The sequence below is a fragment of the Neltuma alba genome, unplaced genomic scaffold, assembly GCF_004799145.2.
Source record: "Neltuma alba isolate B1F8T4 unplaced genomic scaffold, ASM479914v2 tig00012230_pilon, whole genome shotgun sequence".
NCBI classification, from domain to species: Eukaryota; Viridiplantae; Streptophyta; class Magnoliopsida; order Fabales; family Fabaceae; genus Neltuma; species Neltuma alba.
In genome coordinates this window covers 36427-48850 of record NW_021636760.1, presented here as the reverse complement: position 1 = coordinate 48850, position 12424 = coordinate 36427, and the positions used below count along the sequence as shown (strand labels likewise).

At 35.6% G+C, this 12424-nt stretch overlaps 1 pseudogene; it reads left to right on the top strand.

Annotated features, from left to right (window-relative positions):
* The window catches only part of LOC114725174 (elicitor-responsive protein 3-like), a 49848-nt pseudogene extending 42105 nt beyond the window's left edge, over nucleotides 1–7743 (top strand).
* The last annotated feature ends 4681 nt before the right edge of the window (nucleotides 7744–12424 follow it).

Below are 12424 nucleotides of genomic sequence, written 5' to 3'. Positions count from 1 at the left end.
TTACGATTAAGTCGCGCTACGATTAGATAGCCACGACGGTCCTGCTATACGCATGTATCACATACATGACCGCCTTACGCATAATCGCGCTACGATTAAGTTGCGCTACGATTAGATCCCCGTCAATCTTAATCGATCAAAATCAATTACTTGCACACACATGTATCACATACATAACCGCCTTACGCATAATCGCACATACATGTAACGAACGATTTCAGTTTCAATTCGGATTCCCTATATGTCATACATAACCTCCTACGTTCATAACGATTATCTTCTATGTTCATAACGATTATCTTCGCACAATGATTGTACAATATGCACATTCAATTCGAATTACAGATTATACAATATGCACGTTCAATTCGAATTACAGAAACAACTAGTCAAACATAGCGCACATGATCGACCAAGAAATTCAACATACATCACATGTATCAACATTCGAATCTAACTTAAACACAGAACGGCACGGCTCTGATACCACTGAAGGGAATTGAAAAACGCGCAACGAAAATAAATTTAAAAATTTCAATCCTTTGCCCGGATCTACCAATTGTGTTTAAGTCAAGTAGTAAGAAGCATTACCTTCGATGTTCGGTTTCTTGATGGCTCGGTGATTCCGCCGTTCAGGATGCCTCTGCTCGCCTCCTTTGTCGTTCGAAGTCGACAACTCCGGTCGGCTTCCTCTATCGGTATCCACACGAATAGCTCTCCAGTCACGAACGACGTGCTAGCGCCTCTTTGTCCGTCTAGGGTTTTTCAAAGAGTCCGTCCTCCTTCTCTATTTTTGGCCGTCTCTTATCTGCAAGTGTTTTCACTCTCTCACTCAAAACCCTAGCTCCTAATATCAAATATATAGGATGCTATAGGTTTATGAATGATATTTAATTTCAAAATTAATCCTAAATTAATTCCGAAATTAATACAATATCAAATATTTGCCTAATCAGATAAGAGAACAATTAAATAAATATGGTTTATATTAAATCCGTCTCACAGATTTAATTAACCTATTTATTTAATTCAAAATAAAGATATGACGGAATTAATTTATATAGATTTAATTTATCCTTATAAATTAAATCTAACAATTAATATCTCTTATATTTATATAATATGTATATATATACGAATTTATATATATATATATACACGTCCACCCTATATTATTCATTGAATATGGACATATCTTAGATTCAATGAATCTGGACATCATAACTCGTGTTGGGCTATTTTGTGTGTGACCCTGTAGGCCCATATGAAGTTGGCAGTGGGCCATTAACTATAATGACTCACAAGTCGTAAGCGGTCTCTAGCAAGACATCACGACTACCCAAATCATATGAGGATTGTTGAACGATGTAACCTTTCATACAACCATATCGCGTCCCTTTTGTCACACGATATTTTGGTCATGGATGAGGCATGGAGAACGTCATCCTCCGATTTATGACCGTTACTTTCTCGATCCCTGAGTAGTCTGAGTATAGAAACGGAACTACCTTTCTATTATAGTATGGCCGTACATTTCTCAGACTCACTCATCGAGGGGCCCAGTAATATCTCTCTAACGAATGTGAGGGACAAATTCCATCTTGACCATTCACATTCCTCCGCATGAAAAACCACTAAGCCTGAACATAGTCTTTATGATCACTCGGTCAAAAGTGACTTTTGACTAGGTCAAAGCTAAGCGTTTCTCATGTAGGAATCCATGATGATCTCAGGTCAAAGGGCACAGTGACATGGTTTGTATATAAGAGAAGCTTATGACTTAACCCATGCAACTCTCTCATAGCGGGTCGGTCCAACACCTTGTACTCTTACATGTGCCTATAACTTTAATTTATATCTCTATATATCTTTAAAGTCATACTGGTCTTATTTCATCTCTACTCCCACATAGATGACCGACTAGAGACATTTAGGATAAACCATGAGTTATTCAAGGATAGTCATCACAGTAAACATGCAAATAATATGATAACGTAATTAATAAATTCATAAATCAATAATGTTCATAGCAAAGTGATTGGCCCCTAGGGCATAATTTCCAACAGTTATTCCTAAAAAAATTAGTAGGCGGAGAAAAGTAGTCCATATTTTATTTTAAATCAATATAAAATAATTAACTGTGAAAATTACTAATTTCTTGGTCACGAATGTCAATAAATGATCTCGCCTCATAAAATAGAACTAAAAATCAATGGACACCAAAGCGGTGCATGAACATGCCTTGCACCTCTCTTGTATAGTTTGTTAGTAAATGGAAACGTTAATATTATTATTATTATAACAAAAACGAATTGAGGGGCAAACTCAATGTTGATGGTGCGTGCAGGGGAGATCCGGGTCCTTCAGCTTGTGGAGAGATATTGAGAGACACTAATGGTTATTGGGTGGCAGGTTTTTTAGCAAAAGTAGGATGGTGCTTGGCTGTCGAAGCTAAAGCATGGGAAGCGTTGCGTGGGCTTGAGATGGCTTGGAGTCTGGGATGGAAGAGCATTCAATTAGAGACGGATGCAGAAGATTTTGCGCACCGTTTGAAGGAGAAATAGAGAGAGTACCTTTCTCTGTGGGTTGTGGACACAGATCCAAGAGATGATAAGCAGAAGATGGATTGTGAAAATTAAAAAAATCAACCGCCAGGCTAATGGATGTGCAGATCTCTTGGCAAAGATGAGCTTTGCTTCTGAGTCGAGTGTGGTGACATGGGAAAGATCCCCAGATGCGTTGGTCCCGTTGATGGATGAAGAAAGACCTGCGCGTCAGATTAGAGGCGAGGAGCTTGCTGTTAAGTTTGTGAACTCTTTGAACTTGGGTGTCACCTACGTTGTGTTTTTACTTGGGCTTGGGCCAAGTTTTGCACACACAAAAAAAACGAATTGATGGAAAGTTTTAACTGGTTATAAATCAAGATATTAGTGATATGATTACTTTCACTATAACGTAATATTATGATCAAATAAATAATCCAAAAGGAAATTCAGATAAAATTGATAGTATGACAATTTTGTATGGAGCTGACTTGTGATAACTCCCCCCCCCCCCAAAGCATTGGAGGCAATCTTACTGCCAGACATAGAATGTAAGTATCTCTCTCAATAAGAATTAGAATTTTAGTTTACCATATTATAGAGGACTAACTTCTTCATGATACCCAACTCCCGTTGCTGCTTGTGATAACTTTTGATTTGAAGGTTGGAGGGGAAAAAGTAATAAATGATGCTTCGTGCTGGACGACGATCACAAGGGGTTGAAGAGTAGATATAATTTACAGAGCGGATGCATCGTGATTATTTCCGTTTTTTTCTGATGATAAATCACAATGATCTCTAAAGTAGTCAAATTGATGATTCTTTCCAGCATCCCACTAGATGCCTTATTCATTGAAGGAACCACCCATCTACGGCATACAAGTTTTCAAGGATGGGGAGTATCGCGCAAAGATCAGACCCAGCCTCACTTTTACCCGAGGTAATTCTCTTTCCTTTAAGCTTCTATTTGCTTCAAATTTTCACACAAAATCATGGTAATTATCAAAAACAATTTTATGCCGTTTTTATAAATCTATCTACTACTTCCAGTCATAAATATAAGAGTCAGTTGACTAATTTGAGTAGATTAAATAAATAAATTAACCTGGTTATTTGTAATAAATAGGTGTTTTTCTAAAATATCATTGCTAATCAAGTTTATTAGTTAGAACTACCATTATTAGAAAAACTATCCTGAAATATAAATAAATAAATATGAGAGACAGTAGATTGGAGTTTTATATTTAGGACCAAAATAAAAATTAATTGGGGTCTTATATTAAGTACCGGAAGTAGTGTCTTCTAATCCACCATGCTGCTTTCCTTCATTCTCCCTGTTTCTTTTTTCGTCTCCGTTGCCTAAATCCTTTTTTTTTTTTTTTTTTTACCGCCTCTGTTGCCTGAGCTTATTTATTTATTTTCTTCGCCTCTGTTGCTTGAATTTATTTCAGCTCCTATAGATTTGCAAGGTACGAGACAAACTGCTTAAATCCCCTTGTCCCTTTCTCGCATCATTAGTGGGATCCATTCAACTTTATGTAGTTTTTGCGAATCTAACATTTTTTATGGCCGAATAACCCAAAATATATACATGGATATGCTCTCTCCATATGTATATGGAGAATTTATTTTATTCTATTTTATTTTTTGCCACTCGTGACATGCATTAAGTATGGAATTTTTAGGGGGTGGGGAGCATTGCCTAATAGAGTCAAATATCTTGTAATACAACAATGGTTAGAATTTCAAATTTAATCATATATACAGATGCACAGGGACAAATTACCAGTTTTTTTAATCATTTTATATCTAAACTTGTTTTTTTTTCCATAAACAATACCACTTTGATCTTATTATTTGTCATTTGTAAGGGTTTCTCACATATCAAGAAAAATTTTAAATAGAAGAAAATTTTCACTTTTACCCTTATTCAATACTCACTCACTCTCTCTTCACTTTTACTATAATTAGTAGGGATAGAATTGAAAATGAAGCATTAAAATAGTACAAGTGACAAATAAAAAGGACTAAAATTTCTTCCTACAAGTGGCAAATAATAAGAATCAGAGTAGTAATCACAGAAGTTCCTTATATTAATTATATCAAATCCTCTAATTACATATGATAGGTATCCTATTATTAAAATATTAGCATTAGTATTTAATCAGTATTTATTAGCATTTAAAATAAACAAAAAAAAGACACATGACTATGTGATAGGAGAACTTGACATAACTAAGTAAGTAAGTTGACATAGGTTTTTTTTCCTTTTTCCATTATCAACCAAATAAGTTTCACTTTGTCAGTCTAATTTTTTTTTATAAAAACCAACTTAAATCACACTATATTACTTCTATTCCAACCTGGGTTTGTAAATATCAGATTCCCAAAATGCCACTTATACTATTGGTAATCCCCGCCACCAACTTAGCCGTTTTTTTTTTTTTACCAGAGACCACACACTTAGCCGTTTAATTTAAGTTTTTTCCGGTAAAATTATAATACTCCTCCGGTCCTTAATATAGGACCCAATTGTTGAGTTAGTTTTGATCCTAAATATAAGACCCATTTTTTATATTTATCAATTTTCTCTAAATTACCTATATGGATACTCTCTCAACTATAATCAAGTAAAAGAAGGAGATAGAGTATTAAGAAAGATGATTATGGTATTTTAGAAAAAATGTGTCACTTTTCTTATAATTAACTAACTTACCTAACTTCTTTAATCTAATCAAATTAGTTAAATGGGTCTTATATTAAGGATCGGAAGAGTAATATTGATGATAAGGGTGGCGGAGAAGAGGAAGTTGGCGTGCCTGTTAAGCGAACGGCGTTGTGAGGGCGAGATAGATCCCTTCACTCCTCTTGATTCTCTACTTTCCGATTCATTCTCTGTGATCCAATCATCCAAGAAGATGCCTCAGGAGGGAACCTTGAAAGTCGATCTGATTGGTGCCAAGGGCCCCGGGATTGCGGATTTTTCCAGTGAGTTTCTCTCCATTCATCCTTCTTCCGCATTCATTTTGTTTTCTAAATTCTATTCCAATTTGTTCCTATGCTTTTGAACAGAGTACAGGAATCTTTACGTGACGCTCGACTATCTTACTCAGACGCACCAAAGCAACGTGGTACCAGGTACAGTATCCTATTTGAATTCATCGGCTCAATGAATCAAATATGGTGAACACACAAGTTAGCACGTATTTACGGTAATAAATTGTGAAAGCAGCTAAGGGATCTGGTCCGAAATGGAATGAAACTCATGACTTCGAGTGGGGCGGTCCCGTTCAGGATCTGGAAGTGAAGATATTTGGCGTTGCTGCTGGCACGGATGATGATTTCATAGGAGCAGCACAGTGAGTTGTGCACTTTTGTTTTAATCTTTAGCTTTCGATCTCTTTCTTCTGCTTTATATCAAGTCATGACATTTTTTATGCCCCGGAGCTGGGTAGTGGAACAAAAATTTAGTTGTTTGGTGTGCTGGCCACTTCCTCGAAAATCTCAGTTCCACCAAAATCGTTGGAATTCAGTTCCTTGATCCCCCGAGAATCCAGTTCCACTTCTCATGGAACTAGGTCTTTGATCATTTCGCCCCATCCCCCGAGAATCCAGTCCCTGCCTTTGTTTCGATGAGCATGACGACGGACGACGACGACTCCGATTAGCATGACGGTGGACGGCGTCTCCTTGGCCAAGGCCCTCGTATTCCCCAAAGCCCCAGCAATGTTCCTACCAGCATCAGATCTGGTGCAAAACGACTCAGATTTATCGCTCAGTGTCTGCGATGGGGGCAACTAAACTAGATAAAGAAGAAAAAGAGAGAGAGTCAGGAGAAAGCTCATGGGTTTCATCGGAAAAAATGACTCAGATCTGCAACTCAATCTTTGCGAAAGACCCGTGCTCATTCTCTCAACCCTTTCCGGCCAAACCAAAGCCCCCAGTTGCCCTCTCCATCTCTCATCCATAGCGACTCAAACCTGCAACTCAGACTTCATTTCTTATCCATAGCGAGTCATATCTTGGTCTCTTGCATTTCTTCCTCCTCTCCTTTTAACGCCGTTTCTGATTAGATTTTTTGTTTTTGGTTATTCTTGACAACTGAGTTTGATTGAGACTAACTGAGATTTTATCAATGAATTAGTTTGTCTTTTTTTCAAGTTGATTGTTGCTGGTTTGATTTGGCCGATAGAGGAAATTCTGATGGTGGTTTGTGTAGCTTGGCCGTGGATGCAAGGGAAGGGGAGGAGGGTTTTTTGGTGGAGGATATTATTTGGTGGAGGGTATTTTAATATATCCATATTAAAAATACATTTTTTGACTTAAAATTATATCCCGTTTGCATTATCCTACTAAACATGTTTTAAAACCTACTTCGATCAGCTTTCAATTTTACTTCCACCTTCAATTCTAATTCCACTTCCAACTCTTTCATCATACCAAACGGGGCATTACTAACAGTAGAATCATGAAGCATTTCGTAGCGGTATGTGACTATCACTATAACCGATCCAATAGGAGTATTCAGGTAATATTTGATGGTATTATAATTTTGTTTGAAGCCGGCTTTTTATAGGGATAACTGTGATGTGATGGTGGGGGCAAAGGTAATAAATGTGGCTTGGGGGATAAATCATGATGATTTCCTTTTTGGGTAATAAAAACCATAATGATTTTGTTTTTTGAGCCAGCAAAATCATAATAATTGTCAAATTGATGATTCTTTCGTCTTTCCAGCGTCCCACTAGATGCTTTGTTAAATGGAACAAGCATCCCCGCGGCGGCATATGAAGTTTGGAAGGATGAGGAGCATCGAGCGGAGATTGAACTTGGCCTCACTTTAGTCCCCGGCGTAATTCTCTTTCCTTTAGCTTCGATTTGCTTCATATTTTTTTCACAAAATCATGGTAATTATCAAACACAATTTTCTGCCGTTTTCTGTTTTCATAAATTCAAAACTAAACTGGACATTTTCCCCCCCAAACCACAGGGGCTGCAAGGGGCTGTACCTTTTCCTCCTCTTCAATTCTGGACTTATGCTTATGTGACCTCGTTGGCATGGTCATCCTTCAAGATGTTCAAGGCTTGCATGGTCGTTGGAGATATACCGGTGCGAGGCCTTGTCTTTCTTGCTTTTGTGTTCATGGAGCTCTTGGTCTTTTTGGCCTTGGTTCAGGCTTTTCCTTTCGGTCGTCGTTAGATATATTTCTGGCGGTGTTTTAAGCCTTTTCATGACTCTGTTGACGCGTCTCCTCTTAAGGGTTTTAGTTTGAAGGGGACAGCATACGAAATCAAAGGTAGTCCAATGGTTTTTATGTCATTTTACTCAGAGATCTATAAATCAATTATATTGGTCGTTTAAGGAGCTTTGTGCTTTGTCTTCGAGGTGTGTTGTTTTGCAAATTACCTATGTTTCCTATTCCTCCCTTGTTCGATTCGATGTTCGCTGCCTACGATTAATGTTCCGTTGGTCATTAATTTTTTAAATATAAAACTTATTTTGCTGTACTGTAATTTATACTACTTCCGGTCCTTAATATAATATCTTGTTTTATTCTTATTTTGATCTTAAATATAAGACCCCGATCTACTTTGTCCCTCATGTTTATATATTTTTTTCAAGGTAGTCCTTCTAACAATAGTAGTTCTAGCCAATACGCTTGATTAGTAAGGATATTTTAGGAAAGACAACACCTATTTATTACAAATAACTAACTTAACTTTTTTTTCTTACTTTCCTCAAATTAGTCAACTAGCTCTTATAATTAAGACCGGAGATAGTGTTATAAAATTAGTTTAATATTTAAAGAATATTATTCTCACAAGGGGTAGATAGCACAAAAGCACCAGGAAAGCTTTTACCTGTAACAGTCAAGTGTCTCTAAAATTGAAAAATGGAATTACCAGAAAAACGTAATAGGAGGGAGAAATTTTCGTTGGGATTGAATTTTTGAAAAAAAATGAAAGATGGGCTAAACAAGGTGACTAAAATAAACTGTAAATCTAAATTAAAAAAAAGTGCACATATTATTGTATTTATATTGCCGTGGTTTTTAGCAAGTTTAAAGATTTCAAATTTTTTGAAGAAAATATGTCATATAACAGTCAATTAAAAAGTTACAGAACGTTGTGGTTTTGATACTGATTAAAATGTAACATCTCAAACATATAATTTATATAATTAATAAAAATACTTCATAAACAGTTTATAAGTATTTTTAGTGTCCAAATCAACTAAAAAGAATATATATGGGCATCTCAATAGGCTCAATAGTTTAGTGTTGAGGTCAAGGATGTGGGGCCTTGTTAACATATATATACAAAAATATATATATATCTCTCTCTCTCTTCCACTCACTCAAGAAAAGATGAAACTGGGCTGTGATGTGAAAATAATTAAAGAAAGCATATTATATATATGTCCTCAAACACAAGGAAAAGGATGGGGACGTGGGTTTTGCAGAATTCACACAAAATCAATAGTAATTGATGGAAGTCGGTGGGGTTTTGAAGACAAATAAAATAAAAGGTGTTTGATACTTAATACCTAAACAATCAGGATGTAAAGACATCGAGAGAGTGAATATGCTAACACACACCAACTAGTACGCATAAAAGGGATGGATAAGAAAAATAAGATAAATCAATACAGGATATGTCTACAGTTGAAATGACCCAGAACAATAAAAAATATTTAGGAATGGAAGAAGAAATGCAGGACAAATTGTAAATGTGAAGTGATAAAGGTGTAGGGGACGAACCAGAGAACAGAAGGAGAGAAAAGAATGGTCCTGGGGGACCGCGGAAAGTGTGAGGAGTAAGGAAAAAAGGAATATATATGAGGAGAGTTAAGGTTAGGGTTTTTTTTTTCCTTATAAAAATAATATAATAACTTTTTTCTGAAAAAAAGTAATAGTAATAACACATTTTTTTGTACATACATATATATCTAAAACAATTATTTTGTGAAAGTATTTCCCTTTCATACTTTCTTTCTATAATTATTTTCATTGCGATTTTATTAGTTATAATAATTTTTTAGAATAATAATTTATTATATATATTTTAATACACTTCTTAAATCATTTTACTCTTTAATTATAAATCCTAAATCATAATTAATATAAAATCTCAAAATAAATTGAGGATGTTACAAAAGTTACACGGATTAATAATGCTAACATAGTAAAATTAAGGGATGAATTTTTCTTGTAAAAAATATTAAAGAAGTGTGAGAGGTTGCATAAGTACAGCTACTTTGGAAGGAAAGAAAATTAATGCATCAACACCAAAAAAGGATATGAAGGGCGGGGGATATAAAGCAGCCGATTCTCCCAAGAGTTCTTGATCTTCAACGAATATTGTAATTGGCAGCCCCATTTAAGTATTGATGAGTGATGACCCCTCTGTAAATGCTAGTCTTACAAATTTTTTATAAGGTTAGGTGGAGTATTGTTTAGTATCAATGATGTCACCCCTTATTCGGTTTTCTGTCCTCGAGGAAAAGCTTCCATCCCCTCCGAACAACCGAAGTAATCTCTCTGTCCCTCCCTTCGATCCACTCTTCTAGCAAACAAACATCCTCTTTCTCACCCCCGGTTACAATGACGTTTTCATGTACGTGCATGGGAATTAAAATTACGATCGCGATATGGATTGTTACGTTGGAGAATTAATTAATAAAGATGAGTGTGAAACCAGGAGTGCCATTTGTCTATTTAGTGAATAATTTGTCACTCTAAATTTATTAAATATGTTTTTATTGTCTAAACCAACATGATTTGTTTCTAAATTTGACTTTTTTAAAAAAGTTCTCTTAGATCAGAGTTTTTACTCCACTGCTATTTCTTATTGTTGAATTGTTTGATGTGATACTATGAGATCCGATTTTTTTCTTAAATTCCTCAAAATTTAGCTTCTTATAGAGTCATATTTTATAATGTCTCATAAAATCACAACTCTTTTTTTTTTTTTTAATGATTTTACAATATCTCATAAAATCTCAATTTCTTTTGCGATTTTACCATATCTCATATATTTTGAATTTTTTTTATTTTTTATTTTCTTTTTCAAACGGCTTGTCTATTAGGTTTGGAATGTGCTTGACTTCCTTTTCTATACCGATTCCAAGTATGGTCTAAAAACATTTTTAATTGGATTAAAAGCCTTTTCTCTAATATTGACCACTTTAATCTATATTTAAACATATGTTTTTGTTGGGATAACTTATCAATTTGTTTTGAATTTGAATGTCCCACAAATAAGGTTGAAAAATAGGTTGAGGCCTAACAAAAATTTGAAGACCTATTTCTTGTAACAAATTCTTTGGGGGGTAGGAGTGCGTGGAAACAGACCATGCTTCAGCCTGTCTTGTAATACGTGGGCCACAAATGCAGGCAATTTTTTTAAAATCCCTTTCTCGTAATTCTTCAATTGCGTTCCTCTATTTTACTTGTGGATCAATTGTAGAAGGGCAAATGAAGGTGAGGCATGACATATGATCGCAAAAGTGTTATGTTACTCGTGCAAGTGTTTCAAATGAATGAAGCTGAAGCCGTTGAATGAAACTCATTAATGTAGCTTTAGCATCACTTAGGGCAGGGATGGCGCATACGTCCTAAGAAATTTCATTAATTACTACTTAAACCATTACAAACTACTTAATTTACACTGTAAACTAGTTCTTATATTTAGAATCGGATGTAGTACTACATCTTATTCTTAATATAAAACCTAGTTAAGTAATCAATTTAGAGAGATTAATGAAGTTAAATAATGACTTAATTTAGTATTTATTATACATGATCTTTTAAAAATATTTATATGTATCATTCGATTGTATATTAGTTTATAGGTAAGACAGATTAGTTTGAAAAAAAAATGGAAATACTTAAAATAATATATTTAATTTCTTTAATCTCTAAAAAATGTGGCCATGCAATCATCGGTCAATATTCCAAGCAACCCAAACAAACCTGACCGTAATTTCTCAACACAACGTGTTGCATAACAAAAATAAACAAGAAAAAAAAGCAAAGAAAGAAAAGAAAGTGCAGTAACACAGCAAGCCCGTGTCTTCCAATTAATTATTCATAAAACTATGGCCTCCCCCTGTAGCCTCGTGGATTGTTGCTTGCCCAATGCCATTGGTCCTTGCATTTTCCTCTACACTATATTTTGCCTTCCTCTATTGCTATGACATCAATGACCAGCGAGAGTCTTGAACGGAAATTCCAGACTTGGATCTGACGAAGAGTCCATAAACGGATAAAGAAACTGAGCCTCAGGCTTCTCATGCCTCATGATTTCATTTTCAAGTTGTGGTTGCTCAGACGGAACAGCTTCCACGTCAAGAACTTCTAGGGATTTTCTTCGACAGCTTTTCATGGATAACTGATGTGCTTCTATTTATTCGTGGATGCACCAGTTTTGTTCTATTCACGTCTTCCAGACAAAGGGGCTCTCCTTCACTCAAATTCCTGGTTAAATCAGCTTCATCACCATAAGACACCCTACTTTGGCAAAATGTGGAGCCGATCCTCAACTGAGATTCAGAGGCTGGAAAGATAAATTAGGCATCATGAGTTTATCATTTTCAGATTGGTTCAAGGTATGTTGACTTTCTCCTTCGGGACTCTACCACACCGTCAAGCAATTCCTTGTCTGTTTGGCCACTATTATCAGGATTCATAACTCGCAAAAAATTGGCAGCATCATCCACTGGCAATGTAGTTTTGATTGCAAATTCTAGGCGTGGATCTGACCAAAACTACTCATAGGCTAAGGACGTTTGTGACTCTGGCATCACACCACCAAGCTTTTCAGCTTCAAGCATCTGCTGTTGCACATTGGCAACACTTTGATCCTCGTATAACCATTCT